Source organism: Castor canadensis, chromosome 7, assembly GCF_047511655.1.
Source record: "Castor canadensis chromosome 7, mCasCan1.hap1v2, whole genome shotgun sequence".
Lineage (NCBI taxonomy): Eukaryota > Metazoa > Chordata > Mammalia > Rodentia > Castoridae > Castor > Castor canadensis.
In genome coordinates, this window is record NC_133392.1 from 112608783 (window position 1) to 112624236 (window position 15454).

General features: G+C 40.4%; 1 long non-coding RNA gene across 3 annotated transcripts in view; it reads left to right on the forward strand.

The window, feature by feature from the left end:
- Window positions 1-15454, forward strand: part of LOC141424926 (uncharacterized) — a 50346-nt gene that overhangs the window by 22268 nt on the left and 12624 nt on the right. For 2 of the 3 annotated variants that reach the window (XR_012449884.1, XR_012449885.1), the window contains exons 1-3: window positions 169-2258; window positions 2303-5577; window positions 5698-6226. This is a non-coding gene — a long non-coding RNA (uncharacterized lncRNA). Of the gene's footprint in view, window positions 1-168; window positions 2259-2302; window positions 5578-5697; window positions 6227-15454 lie in introns of those variants that run through there. The other variant, XR_012449886.1, reaches the window with a different exon arrangement.

A 15454-nucleotide genomic window follows, 5' to 3' on the forward strand; every position in this document is an offset into this window, starting at 1 on the left:
TTAATTTTAAAAGTTTTCATCAGCTTGAAGTCAGCCTCCTTGCATCATGGTCTTCTTTTTTTGTTTGTTTGTTTATTCATATGTGCATACAATGTTTGGGTCATTTCTCCCCCCTCGCCACCTCCCTTTCTCCCCCCCTCCCCCCTCCCTGTTCCCCCACCCCCTTGCTTCCAGGCAGAAACTGTTTTGCCCTTATCTCTAATTTTGTTGAAGAGAGAGTATAAACAATAATAAGAAGGACAAAGGGTTTTTGCTAGTTGAGATAAGGATAGCTATACAGGGAGAGTCCTCACATTGCTTTTATGTACATATGTGTTACATTCTAAGTTGATTCTTCTTGAACTGACCATATCTCTAGTTCCTGGTCTCCTTCTCCTATTGGCCTCTGTCACTTTAAAGTTTCTGCATTAGTTCCTTTGCATTGAGGACATCAAATACTATCATGTTTTTTTGGGTTTCTTATCTATCCTCATACCTCCCTTGTGGGCTCTCACCTTATCATGTGACCAAAGTCCAATCCCCTTGCTGTATTTGTCCTCATCATGGTCTTCTTTAATGGATCAAATAATGCATTTCTGATTTGTAATTAAATAATATTTTCGTAGGCTCTGTTTTCCTCAAAAGATCCATGTGGAATTTATTTTCACATATGAATAATGACACTCAGCACAGAGGGTAGGTGTTCTACAGTGAGGGCTATGGGTATTGACCACCTCCTTCAGACAGATCATGAAACTCAGCCAGCAGAAATGAAGTTAAAATGTAAATATTTTAGCCAAGGCCAGTTGGCTTCCTTACTTAGAGAGCTAATTGTTGAATCAATTATTTCTACCAATAAAATAGAAATGGAAAATATTTGAGGGAGTAAGAAGTATATTTGCATATAATGTACATACAATTTGCATAGGATTACATATTATTTTTAGGAAAATTCTAGGCTAACATGAAATTAGTGAAGTTGCCTCTATGTCTTTATTATTTTTTCTTAGCTTCGTCCCTCAGTTTCATGGCTTCCCTCGGCTTACAGGAAAAAATAGTGTCCTCTCTTGGTGCTTCCCTATCTCATGCCAATTCATATGTCCTGCCACCACCAGCTCTTCCCCTGTTCTCTACCTCTTCCTAGACAGGAATACTTGCCTGCCACCACACAGAGCTCACTAGTCATTGTTTTCTAACATGCCAGGTGTCATTATTGACTGACTGCCCTAGCCACTCTCTTACTTTCTTCTTTACTAACAGAATCACGACTTTTCTTTCTTCAGCCATTTGTATGTTTCAGGGGCCCCACAAAGTCCTAATGTGTAGGTTTTGATTGGTCCATGGCCATTCTAGAAGAGCTATTGCTTTTTGATCGACTTAGGCATAGCTGATAAGAAGTAAAGGGAAGCTTGCTTGGGGGTTTCTTGAAAAGTTCTCTGAGTCTGAAAGGGAACACACATACACACGCACAAAGACAGGGAATCACCTTTTTTCTATTACTGATCAGGGCTATGGAAGGAGATACCAAAAGCAGCTTCAGCATCACATGGCCATGACAGCTGTGACATATTTGAGATGGGAAGAACAGAAAGATGGAGGAATCTAGCATCCTAAGGAGGTTAATGTGCCTCTGGTTTAGGCAATCATAATAAAAATTAAATTTTAGACTTAAGTGTTAGGCACTGTTAAGAAACTCTTATATATGTCAGTTTGTTGACTCTTCACAACTAGCTTATGAGGTAGGTATTATGCTCACTTTATATTTGGGCATAACTAATGGTAGGTCACTATCCTTATCTACTTGCTTGTTTTCTCATCTTTTGTTATAGAAAATTTAAAATATATGCTGAAGTAGTATAGTGAATCCCCATGTACCTATCAATCACCCAGTTTAAACAATTAGCAATTCATAGCCAGTCTTGGCTCATGTATGCCCCTGTCTACTCACTTTTCCTCTGACCACATTATTTTGAAGCAAATCCCAAACCTCATATCATTTCATTCTGGAATACTTCATGCGTGACAAAAACTAAAAACTACTTTCATGTGGTTCTTCAGTTACAACCCAAACTAGTCACTAAATATTTATAACCCTTTCCACATAAAATTTGAAAGTGTAGAAAAGCTGAAGGCAAAATACAAAAATCACTGATAATTTGATGTCTTAGAAATAGCAACAGCTATGGGACTTAATGTTTATGCCCCCACAAAATTCATATGTTGAAACCCAATCTCTAATGTGATGGGATTTGGAGGTGGGGCCTTTGGAAAGTGATTAGGTCATAATCCCACTCATGAGGACAGTCCTCATGAGTGGGATTAGGCCCCTTATAAGATGCCCCCTGCAAGCTGTCTTGCTACTTCCACTGTGTAAGTTTACAATGAAAAGATGAGGAGTCTGTGAACCAGGAAGTGGGCCTTCATCAGATACCTAATCTATTGTCACCTCGATCTTGGAATTCCCAGCTTCCAGAATAGTCAGGAATAAAGCTTTGTTATTTATATGGTGCCAAGTATGTGCTATCATAGCATCCCGAATTAATAAAGGCAACACAAATACTATAGTGTGCCTTCCTTTCAGTATGTTGTATGTGTGTTAGACTGTTTCTAATTGTGACAAATCCCTGAGATAAACAGTTTAAAGGAGGAAAGATTTGTTTTGGTTCATGCTTTCAGAGGTTTCAGTCTGTAGACACTTGGCTCCATTGCCAAGGCTGGACCTGTGTGCGGTGAGGCAGAGCATCACAATGGGAGCACATGGTAGAGCAAAGTGTTCACTTCATGATGGACAGGAGGCAGAGAGAGTGAAAGACAGCCCGTTTGGCTTTTGCTTCATCCAGGCCCCCATGCTGTTGGATGATGCCCACCCACATTCAGAGTAGGTCTTCCCCACTCAGTTGCTGTCCAATGTGTCTATCATCTCTGGAAATGCCCTCATAGACACACCCAGAGTATACTTTACTAATCTTCTAGGTGTCCCACTATTGGATCAAATTGACAAGACTGACTGTCACAGTATAGTTGTTTTGAATATGATATTGTGTTCTGCTTCTTATGACCTGAGAATTTTCCGTTCTCATTGCAGCCTCTATGATCTTTGAATGCAAGGCTCCCTCCATCCTTTCTTTTCAGGGAATTTTGATGTCTCCTTGAAGGTCTGCCTTCGGTGTCCATTCTCATCTGTGGTTATTTATTTGTTTATTTTTTTACTTTTGTTCGAGACCTGCATGACAGTATTTTAATAGTATGTGGCAGTCATCTATGTGTGTACCACAGTACATTGAGATAAGGACTATTTTTGAGTTGTTTTGTATCTTTTGTGCTTATTTTGCGATTAAAAACAATCTAGCAAAACTTATTATTATAGGATGATGTTTGACATGGAAGAGCCTGTAGCATTCAGTCTTCCCTTTCCATGGATCTGGTGGAGAAATTGTCCATCAGAAGATTTGCCTGTCTGGTCCCCAAGACAGGCAAAACTATCTTGCTCCTGAAATACAGGTGGATATTCTTTCTTCTCCACCCTCTCCCAGAATTACTGGGGTTTGAATTCAGGACCTTGCACTTGCTAGGCAGGAACTCTACCATTGAAGCCACATCCCAGCTCTTTTAAATGTAGTTATTTTTCAAGTTGGGTCTTGCATTTTATGCCCAGGTTGGCCTGAAGAGAGACCTTCCTACTAATGCTTTCCACACAGCTGGGATAACAGGTGTGCACCACCAATCAGCTTTTTCTTTATTTATATAGAGTCTCACTAACTTTTGCCACAGTTGACCTCAAGCTTCAGTTCTCCCAATCTCTGTCTCCCTAGTAGCTGGGGTCACAGGAATGAGCCACCATGCGCGGACTGTGTGTTTTCCTTAATAGATGTCATAAAACATTGTAACATGGGTCTGTGTGTCCATTTTTGCTTTGGTCACAACCTAACTCAAAGCTGAAGTTATAGTCCTAACTTTGGAAAGTGATTATAGTTTTTAAAACTGTAACTTTCTCATTAGATTTTTATTTTATTTTCTATTCAACATGAATTCTTTATATTTGAAAAAGAAAATCATATAATATCATGACAGGGTCATTTTGTTGACATGTTGATTCGAGAGTTTTCTTCTTCTATGAAAGTAGCTTGCAGACTCTGTGCCTGTTCGCTCTGAGGGTGGTAAAATTATGGTTGCCTCCCATTTCTGGATTGGTTTAGAAATGTCCAAAGACCTTGATGAGGTTGGAATAGTGTCCAATGGAGAAAAAGGACTTCTGAGGGAAAGTTGGAAAGAGTGGCAATTTTCTCAAGCTTAACCAGAGATTCACAGAGTCTCTTTGCACCTGTGGGTGTAGAGAAAACAAAGGGAAGTAGAGCACCAGAAAAGTGGAAAGAGCACAGGTGAGAAGGCCGAGGTCTCTGAGTAAACATGACTTGGGATGGGCAGAGCCACAGAGACTTGTGAGCCAATCCCTACTATTTTCCATTCTCAGGGAAGAATGACCATCCCACTAATGTGAAAATGGGGACCCCCAAAATGGCTGAGGCTAAATTTCCCCTACCTACCCAGTAGGGGTGGACTAGGATTAGAAATGATGCTTGATTTATAAGAAACAAAAGAAATATAATATTTCTTACATATCTGAATTTTCAGACTGGAATTCATATTCACTACAGTATTTAATGAATTTGTGAAACTCACCTCAAATCCCTTTTGAAATGCAATAGTGTTTAAACAGAGAAGAAAATTGCAATCATCATAGAAAGTATGTGTGGGTTTTTGAAGGCAGATTATTTTATTTCAGGCCCTGATTATTTTCCCCTTACATGTCTCCAATTGCCTCCCAACTCCTTGGTAGCACCCAGTGTGGACCACTTTAGTGCACCCTTCACTTTAGAGTTGTCTTTTGAAAATACAGATCAGTTTGGGTTACTTCCCTGCTTAAAATTCTCCATTAAATTTTATTTGTCCTCAGTATAAAGTCTATGCCTACAAAAGCCCTTATTGCTTCTTGTCTACCTTCTAAAAAATTCCCCTACCGCTTCCCAACCTTGACTCTCAAGAAATGGTGTCTTATTTTGTTCCGTGGATGGATGCACTATGTCTGTACTTTCTGGCATGTCCGCTTTCGGTGCCAAAATGCTTCCCATGGACTAACTTCTCCTCTTTCAGAACTCTTCACAGACATCGCTGTCATCCTAGCGGCCTTTTCCAGCTCTGCCCTCTTTACATGGCTTAGGCATGATGTTCCTACAGTGCATCCCCCAGGCAACCGAAGGTTATACATTTGAACTGCATGTGTCACTTTAAGCAAGAACATGTGAATTTATTTACAGTTGGGTTTCTAGCATCTACAGACAAATTTGACAGCTGGAGTTGTTTCAGGGAAGATCACTGGGGGCCTAGAGGAAATGGGGAAGAAGTCTGACACTATGACTCACACTTGGCAACAGGACCTGAGGGCAAAGTGGTTTGTGTTACAGTGTGAGAATGTTCCCAAATATTCCAGAGGAGACTGCTGAACTCTGCCCCAAACCCAATTTCTTTGTTTTCCTTTTTTAACAGGTCACATGGCTATTCAGATAAAGATTACATTTTCCCAGTCTTCCTTACAGCTAGGTATGAACATGTATCTTTTTTCAGGCCAATAGAATGTGCATAGAAGTGATGTATGGAAACTTTCTCATCACTTTAAAGGCAAAGCTGCTAACTTTGAGTTTCTCTTTCTCTTTCCTGCAGGCTGCAATGCAGGTATAGATGGGGAAACCTGGATTCCTGAATGAAACTGTGAATCAGAGATGTCCTGCTAGCTAGAGAGAAAACTCATCTACCTCAATTCTGTTAGATGAGAATGAAGTACAGTTCTGATGTGTTGGCTAAATGATTATGTAGATCAGCAGTTTTACCAGTATCCCACCCAGAAAGATGCTGTGGGATTTGCCATTAGGAGTTGGAACTCAGGATAGAGTGGGGTATTGTAAGAAATCATGTCAGAGTGCACCCCCATCACAGCTACTGTGAAATGTGAGGCCTTTACCAAATCCCATTAACTTATTTTGTGCCAATGAGAGACTCAGCAGTTATGCTTCTGCCATACATGACTGTTGACTGTCAAAGAAGGAAGGATCAAACAGCACTACTTGAGTTTAATTTTGTTTCCCCTTTCGCCGCCTGTTTTTTAAGACTCAGAAACAGGAGAAGAAAGGGGAAGGCAGGAGAGAAGGATGAGAAGTGAAAGAGGAAAGCACATTGTCTTTCACAGCAAATGGTAAGTCTCCTGAGTCAAGAGGAAGAGAATTAAGTTGGATATAAGTCTGAAGCTTTAAACTGGATCAACTGTATTATGTTAGATATTTTAATAACTGAAAACGAGCATAGAGTTTTATCTAAAATGTGACTTACAGAAAGGAAGTGAAACTCACCAGAGCTTTTTTAGGGGCAGTCACTGGAAGAAATATTTTTCATGTTCGGACTTTACTGAGTTTAGAACATTCCACAAACTGGTTATAAACTGCAAATTAGAAACAAACTCAAAATTTCCCAAGTAGAATGATAATTCTTGCACTCTCCTATGCTAATTTGGCTATGACCCTCTGCCTTATGGAAAGAACAGTGAAAAGGCAAAGGAAAGAGGCTGAACTGATCAGAGAGAAAGGGAACCGTCAGAGATCTAGACTCAGGAAATAGCAGTGGCATTAGAGGTCAAGGACAGACCAGTGCCACCATGATGGGACACTTAGCAAAATGCTTTAGGGCCTTGGAAGTAAATGCTGCTCCACCATGCTGAAATCATCCTGATTTTGTGGGATGAGCTTAATAAGAGCAATACTCTTGGCCTTTTCCTGGTCCCCTGGTCCTTTACTCTTCTCCTCCCAGGGCAGTTAGAAAAACAACTGATTGGTAAATTTAGACACAATAAACTTGGCATAGCTGGCTCAATTCCTTGCTTCTTCCTTCTGAGAGTAAGCTGCCCAATGGCCACACACACTCACTTCTACTTCTCCATACCACAAGTGGCAGAGGAACCTGACCCCACTCGGGAATGTGCAGAGTGGTTCAATGTTCTCTGGGACTGGGTGGCCAAGCTGGCCTGATTTGGACAGTGGGAGGTGCATTAGCTCACAGATAAAAAGCCATGCCCTTCAACTTAGCTTTCCTCGGTGATGGAGGTGATATTTTGGCTTCGTTCCATCTTGGTGTTTTCTCTGAGTTCTCAACGGGTTCAGAATGTGGGTAGAGGAAAGAACATTGTTGAGCCCCTCAATCCAACCCACAGTGCCTGGATGTGGCTGATAAAAACAGGAGCATGCTCTAGCCAAGAGAAACAACAGCCAGAGGACAAGAAAGGGAGAGATGACTGGGAAACAGCTTAAATTATATGTGAGCCATTCCAACCCAACCTGGAACTCCCAGAGAGATGCAAAGAAGGTCTGCATATGCCATATGGCTGATGAGGACTAGTAAGAGAACAGAGGCAAATTCTTGAAGTGACATAATCCCAACTCCATTGCTAAAGGAAGATTCAGTCTGCAATAATCAAAGAATTCTTGAAGACTTCCTGATAGGTAAATAATACTATACCAGGTGTTTTATAGGGCCTATGGGAGAGGTAGTCTAACACTCAATAAGTTTATAGTCTAGTACAATTTAATGAAATGTCAACTTTTCTTCTTTCCATGGAAACTACACTGTCCTCAGAGGTTTCCACTCAAATTCGTCCATTTTACCCTCCTCGCTTTATTGATTCTGCAGCCTGTTGAGAAGATAAGCTATTTAGATTTTTAGATTCGTTTAAAGGAATCAACCAATGAGATCCAACTGAACCACTTAAATTCTGAAGAGCCAAAGATTCCCAAGGATGCAGGGTTTTGAAGATGTTCACAAATCAACTTAAAGAGAGAGAGGTGTAGATATGCGTCACTATTTCTAACGAATATAATTTTCCTGTTAGGGCAGAAAAACCTGAATTCAGAATAATTCTTGCCCTAAATAAATGTTTCATAATGATATTTGTACAAGTTCTTGTTACAACATAGCTAACAAAGGCCAGATTGGTTGTGGTTGAGTTATATTTGCCATTTTGTGGGCTACATATTTGTAAACAAGCCAGATTGTGGTCTTAATTGGGGTCACTGGTGGGGGGGTTGGGATGGTGCAACAAGGTCACTCCATTTCCCTTCTGTGGTTCATCATTAGTCATTTTGTGTGCCAGAGTGCAGCAAGCATGAAGAGGCCAGATAGCATATTTGCTTTGGGAGCAACAGCAGGCTCTCAGAGCATGCAATCCCGTGGATGATTCAAGGTGTCAAGAACGATTTTCCTCAAAATTGCTGTAGTTCTCTTTTCTCAGAAAGAGGGAATCAGCATGGAAGAAAGAGACTTACTTGGAGGCAGGAAATCTTATGCTCATAGTGCAGCTCTGCCACCTACTTGGGACTTTTGATGGATAAGTGACTTATGCCATGCCAGAGTCACTATTAGAAAGACAGAGTAAATGAACAAAATGCCCAGATTTCAGTAAAAAAAACCATAAGACTTTAAAAAAAAAAGAGAAAAAGCAGATACTATAGACTGTCTTTGAAGAGGCTCTTATGGTAGACTTAGAAGACAAAGACTTCAAAAATACTATTAAAAATCTCTTAGAAGAAAATATAGAGGTAAATATTTATGACTTTGGATTAGATAAATTTTTTAATTTTTATTTTATTCATATGTGCTTACAATGTATGGGTCATTTCTCCCCGCTTCCCCTACCCTCTCCCTTACTCCCCCTCCCCCCCACCCCCTTGCTACCTGGCAGAAACTATTTTGCCCTTATCTCTAGTTTTGTTGAGGAGAGAATATAAGCAATAATAGGAAGGACCAAGGGTTTTTGTTGGTTGAGATAAGGATAGCTATATAGGGAGTTGACTTGCATTGCTTTCCTGTGCATGTAGTTACCTTCTAAGTTAATTCTTCTTGAACTAACCTTTTCTCTAGCTCCTGGTCCCTTTTTCCTATTGCCCTCAGTTGCTTTAAAGTATCTGCTTTAGTTTTTCTGCGTGGAGGGCAACAAATGCTATCTAGTTTTTTTGGTGTCTTACCTATCCTTATACCTCCCTTGTGTGCTCTCACTTTATCATGTGATCAAAGTTCAATCCCCTTGTTCTGTTTGCCCTTGATCTAATGTCCACATATGAGGGAGAACATATGATTTTTGGTCTTTTGGGCCAGGCTAACCTCACTCAGAATGATGTTCTCCAATTCCATCCATTTACTAGCGAATGATAACACTTCATTCTTCTTCATGGCTACATAAATTTCCATTGTGTATAAAACCACATTTTCTTGATCCATTCATCAGTAGTGGGGCATCTTGGCTGTTTTCATAACTTGGCTATTGTGAATAGTGCTGCAATAAACATGGGTGTGCAGGTGCCTCTGGAGAAACCTGAGTCACATTCTTTTGGGTATATCCCCAAGAGTGGTATTGCTGGATGATATGGTAGATCCAGCAAATTTGGTAGCCTCCAAATTTGCTGGATCTACCATACTAGTACATTTGGTTGTACTAGTTTACATTCCCACCAGCAGTGTAAGAGGGTTCCTTTTTTCCTGCATCCTCGCCTGTTGTTAGTAGTGTTGTTAATGATGGCTATTCTAACAGGGGTGAGGTGGAATCTTAGTGTGGTTTTAATTTGCATTTCCTTTATTGCTAGAGATGGTGAGCATTTTTTCATGTGTTTTTTGGCCATTTGAATTTCTTCTTTTGAGAAAGTTCTGTTTAGTTCACTAGCTAATAAAGATATTAGTTCATTAATTTTGGGAGAATTTAGTTTTTTTTTTTTTTTTCCATTTTTCTTTTATTATTCATATGTGCATACAAGGCTTGGTTTATTTCTCCCCCCTACCCCCAGAGAATTTAGTTTTTTAAGTTCTCTATATATTTTGGTTATAGTCCTTTGTCTGATGTGTAGCTGGCAAATATTTTCTATCAGCTACTCTGTGGGTGTTCTCTTCAGTTTAGAGACCATTTCTTTTGTTGAGCAGAAACTTTATAGTTTTATGAAGTCCCATTTATCTATGCTATCTCTTAGTTGCTGTGCTGCTGGGGTTCCATTGAGAAAGTTCTTGCCTATACCTATTAATTTCAGAGTATTTCCTACTCTTTCCTGTACCAACTTTAGAGTTTGGGGTATGATATTAAGATCCTTGATCCATTTTGAGTTAATCTTGGTATAGGGTGATATACATGGATCTAGTTTCAGTTTTTTGCAGACTGCTAACCAGTTTTCCCAGCAGTTTTTGTTGAAGAGGCTGTCTTTTCTCCATCATATATTTTTAGCACCTTTGTCAAAGACAAGTTGGTTATAGTTGTGTGGCTTCATATCTGGATCCTCTATTCTGTTCCACTGGCCTTCATGTCTGTTTTTGTGCCAGTACCATGCTGTTTTTATTGTTATTGCTTTGTAATATAGATTGAAGTCAGGTATCGTGATACCTCCAGTGTTGTTCTTTTGACTGAGTATTGCCTTGGCTATTCGTGGCCTCTTGTGTTTCCATATAAATTTAACATAGATTTTTCAATCTCTTTAATGAATGGCATAAGAATGTTGATGGGAATTGCATTAAGCATGTAGATTACTTTTGGGAGTATCGACATTTTTACTATGTTGATTCTACCAATCCATGAGCATGGGAGATCTCTCCACTTTCTATAGTCTTCCTCAATCTCTTTCTTCAGAAGTTTATAGTTTTCCTTGTAGAGTTTGTTCACATCCTTTGTTAGGTTTACACCTAGGTATTTGATTTTTTTTTTTTTTGGCTATTGTAAATGGAATTGCTCTCATATATTCTTTCTCAGTTTGTTCATTATTAGTGTATAGAAATGCTAATGATTTTTCTCTGTTGATTTTATATTCTGCTACCTTGCTATAGCTATTGATGGCATCTAGGAGATTTTGAGTAGAGTTTTTTGGGTCTTTAAGGTATAGGATCATGTCATCTACAAATAGGGATATTTTGACAGTTTCTTTACCTATTTGTATTCCTTTTATTTCTTCTTCTTGCCTAATTGCTCTGGCTAGGAATTCTAGTACTATGTTGAATAGGAGTGGAGATAGTGGGCATCCTTGTCTGGTTCTTGATTTTAGAGGGAATGGTTTCAGTTTTTCTCCGTTAAGTATAATGCTGGCTGTAGGTTTGTCATATATAGCTTTTATAATGTTGAGGTACTTTCCTTCTAGTCCTAGTTTTCTTTGAGCTTTTATCATGAAATGGTGTTGGATCTTATTAACCACTGTGTTGGCATTTATATACGCTTTTAGGTCTTTCAGGGTATGTTTGATGAAATTGGGTGCATTGACATTGGGTGTATACAGGTTGATAATTATTATTTCCTTTTGGTCCATTTCCCCTTTTATTAGTATGGAATGTCCTTCTTTATCTCGTTTGATCAATGTAGGTTTGAAGTCTACTTTGTCAGAGATAAGTATTGCTACTCCTGCCTGTTTTCAGGGTCCATGGGCTTGGTAAATCTTCTTCCAGCCTTTCATCCTTAGCCTATGCTTATTTCTGTCGGTGAGATGGGTCTCCTGTAAGCAACAAATTGTTGGATTTTCCTTTTTAATCCATTTCATCAAGCGGTGCCTTTTGATGGGTGAATTAAGTCCGTTAACATTAAGCGTTATTACTGACAGGTATGTGGTGATTCCTGTCATTTAGTTATCTTGGTTGTTTGAAGGTTTGATTGTGTGTACCTAAGTTGAGGTTATTCTCTACTGTCTTGCCTTTTCTTTTCCTGTGGTTTGGTGCTGCCTGTCTTTTCATGGTTAAGTTGGGTTTCACTTTCTGTGTGCAGAATCCCTTGAAGAATCCTTTGTAGTGGTGGCTTTGTGGTCACATATTGTTTTAGTTTCTGTTTATCATGGAAGACTTTTATTGCTCCATCTATTTTGAATGATAGTTTTGCTGGGTAGAGTATCCTGGGGTTGAAGTTATTTTCATTCAGTGCCTGGAAGATCTCACCCCACGCTCTTCTTGCTTTTAATGTATCTGTTGAGAAGTCTGCTGTGATTTTGATGGGTTTACCTTTGTATGTTACTTATTTTTTCTCTCTACAGCCTTCAATATTCTTTCCTTAGTTTCTGAACTTGTTTTAATGATGATATGTTGTGGAGTAGTTCTATTTTGATCTGGTCTGTTTGGTGTCCTAGAGGCCTCTTGCATCTGTATGGGAATATCTTTCTCTAGATTTGGGAAATTTTCCATTATTATTTTGTTGACTAGATTACGCATTCCCTTCGCTTGCACCTCTTCTCCTTCTTCGATGCCCATGATTCTCAAGTTTGGTCTTTTGATGGAGTCGGTGAGTTCTTGCATTTTCTTTTCAGAGGTCTTGAGTTGTTTAATTAATAGTTCTTTGGGTTTTCCTTTAATTACCATTTCATCTTCAAGTTCTGAGATTATGTCTTCTGTTTGTTCTATTCTGCTGGATTGGCCTTCTGTTTTGTTTTGCAGTTCTGTTTCATTCTTTTTTCTGAGGTTTTCCATATCCTGGCTGTTTTCCTCTTTAATGTTGTCTATTTTTGTCCTGAGTTCATTTATCTGTTTATTCATCGTGTTCTCTCTTTCACTGTCGTGTTTATACAGTGCTTCTATGGTTTCCTTTATTTCTTCTTTTGTTTTTTCAAATTCTCTATTTTTGTTGTCTTGGAATTTCTTGAGTGTCTCCTGTACATTTTGGTTGACCCTATCCAGTATCATCTCTATAAAATTCTCATTGAGTTCCTGTAGTATGTCTTCTTTTAAATTATTCTTGTGGGCTTCATTGGGTCCTTTGGCATAGTTTATGTTCATTTTGTTGGAGTCTGGATCTGAGTTTCTGTTCTCTTCATTCCCCTCTGGTTCCTGTAGTAATTTTTTGCTGTGGGGAATCTGGTTTCCCTGTTTTTTCTGTCTTCCTGTCATTGTCTTTAGTGTTGTTACTGTCCCTGTACTGTGTGCAATTAAGTATTTTCTAGCTTGTAATAATAACAATGGTAATATTTAGAATGGAAGGGTGAGCTGAGATGGAAAGCAAGAAGTTAAAGAAATGGGAAAAACAAATACACAGATTGGAGGGAGAAAACAGAACAAGGTATCAGACAAGAAGATTTCAAAGGTATAAACAGGGAGTGTTAGTGTACTAATCGACAGTAAGCTGAACAGACAATAGAGAGACAGAGAGAGGATTGAAAATCAAAAATAAAAAAAAGGTAAGAATAAAAATAAAAAGTAAATGAAAGAAAAATCTATTTATAAAAATGTATTAAAATAAAATGAAAAAATAGAAAATTTAAAAAAACCAAAAAACCAAAAAACTTCCAAGTTCAAATGCAGTGAAGTCTCAGTCTCCAATCCTGGAGATGGTGCTTCAGATGTTGTTCTGTAATTGTGTCATCAGAGGGGAAACATAAAGTAGAACAAAACTACACACACACGCACAAAAAAATCCCCAAGTGTCCCAAGTTCAAATGCAATACAGTTTCAGTAAGTTTTTCAGCTTGCAGGTGTAATTTGCTTGTTCTCTCATCAAAGGTAGGGAGACAAAGAAGAAAAAAAAGAATCTGGAGACAGTTCTGAGAATGGTATCTGCAACTGTGGCTTGCCTGCCTGCTGCTGTCAGCCTGCTGTTGCTAGAGGCGTTATTTATGCAGATCTCTGGGGTGAGCTTAGCACTCACCTGGCCCTGCAGGCTTTGTTTGCTCAGATTTTTCCTGTGCTTGAGCCTCTGCTACAAGCTTTCCCCTTTCCAAGCACTGGGAAAGGCCTGCGTTCTCAGGCCTGCGTGTTTATTTACAGTTCATGTGGGAAGTGGGTCTTCCCCCCTCTCCTGTGCAGTTCTCCTCCCACCTCCGCTTTCACAAGCTTTCCTGCTCCTGCTTCCTGGGCGGTGCTGCTGCTCCTGCCAGCTGCCATGTTTGTTTACAGCTCACATTGGAAGTGGGTCTTCCCTCCTCTCCTGTGGAGTTTTCCTCCCTCTGCCACTCTCACAAGTTTTCCCGCTCCTGCCAGAGGCTCTCCGGCCAGGCCGCCTTGTTTATTTACAGTCCCGGGAAGGATTCCCTTCCCCCAATCTTTGGCACACAGGGCGCCCCACCCTCTTTCCCATGTGTCTTTATTGTTCTTATTGCTTATTACTCAGTTTCTATTTTTTTTCCCCCGGTGGAGGTCAGACTGTCCAGGGGGCTATGCTGCTCTGGCCCAGGCTTGTCTGTGGGAGTACCACATTACCGTGAAGCTCACCTGGTCTGCGTCTTCCCAAGCCGTCTGGGCGCCTGCAACTGGCGGCCCCGGGGCCCTCCTGGTTTCTCCATTTAACGTGAAGTGGAGACTCTCTGTGCCAGTTGGAGGTGTGGAGGGGTCAAAGTTATGCCTCTTCTCAGTGATTATGCCTGCAAAATGTGTCTCCAGCGTCTCTCCAAGATTTCACTATAGGAGGCTTGCTTTCTGCTCCCTCCCTCTAGCCGCCATCTTGGAATCCTCAGGCTTTGTTTACTTAGAGTTCTCCTGGGTGGGACCACCACTGTCACAAGCTTTCCCTTTTCCAAGTACACTGGGGGAGGTGACACTGCACCAGGCCGATGTGTTTATTTACAGTTCATGTGGGAAGTGGGCCTTCCCCCCTCTCCTGTGGAGTTTTCCTCCCACCACCGCTTTTACAAGCTTTCCCGCTCCTGGTTGCTGGGCATGTGCCGCCACTCCTGCCTTCTCCAGCTGGCTTGTTGTGAGGGATTTCCCCTCCCCCCCTTTGGCACTCAGGGTGCCCCATCCTCTTTGCTGCGTGTCTTTTTTATTGTTATTGCTTATTATTCAGTTTTTTTTTCCCTGGGTGGGGGTCAGTCTGTGCAGGGTGTTATGCTGATCTGGCCCAGGATTGTCTGTGGGAGTACCATGTGCCACTTAGCTCACCTTGTGGTCCGCATCTTCCCAAGCTGTCTGGGCGCTGGCATCTGGCAGCAGTGTGGGAGCCCTCCTGATTTCTTCGTTTAATGTGAAGTGGAGATGCTATGCGTGGGCTGGGGGTTTGGAGGAGTCAAAGTTTTGCCTCTTCTCAGTGGTTTTTCCTGTAATGTGTATCTCCAGCGTCTCTCCAAGATTTTACTTTAGGAGGCATGCTTTCTGCTTCCTCCCTCTAGTCTCCATCTTGGAATCTCTAGGTATATTTTCTTAAACATAGCATTTAAAGTACAAACAACCAAAGAATAAATAGATAAGTTGAGCCAAGCATGTTGTGGACACCTACAATCCCAGCACTTGGGAGGTGGAGGCAGGAAGATCACAAGTTCCAGATCAGCCTGTCTCAACCTCCCCCATAAAACTACAATGACCTACATAAATATTAATCTTTTTGGGCTGTGAACATCACTATCACAAAAATGAAAAGACAATACACAGAGTGGTTGAAAATCATGTTTGCAGGACCAGTATCCAGAATGGATAGGAACTCTTTCAACTCAATAGTAAAAAGACAAAC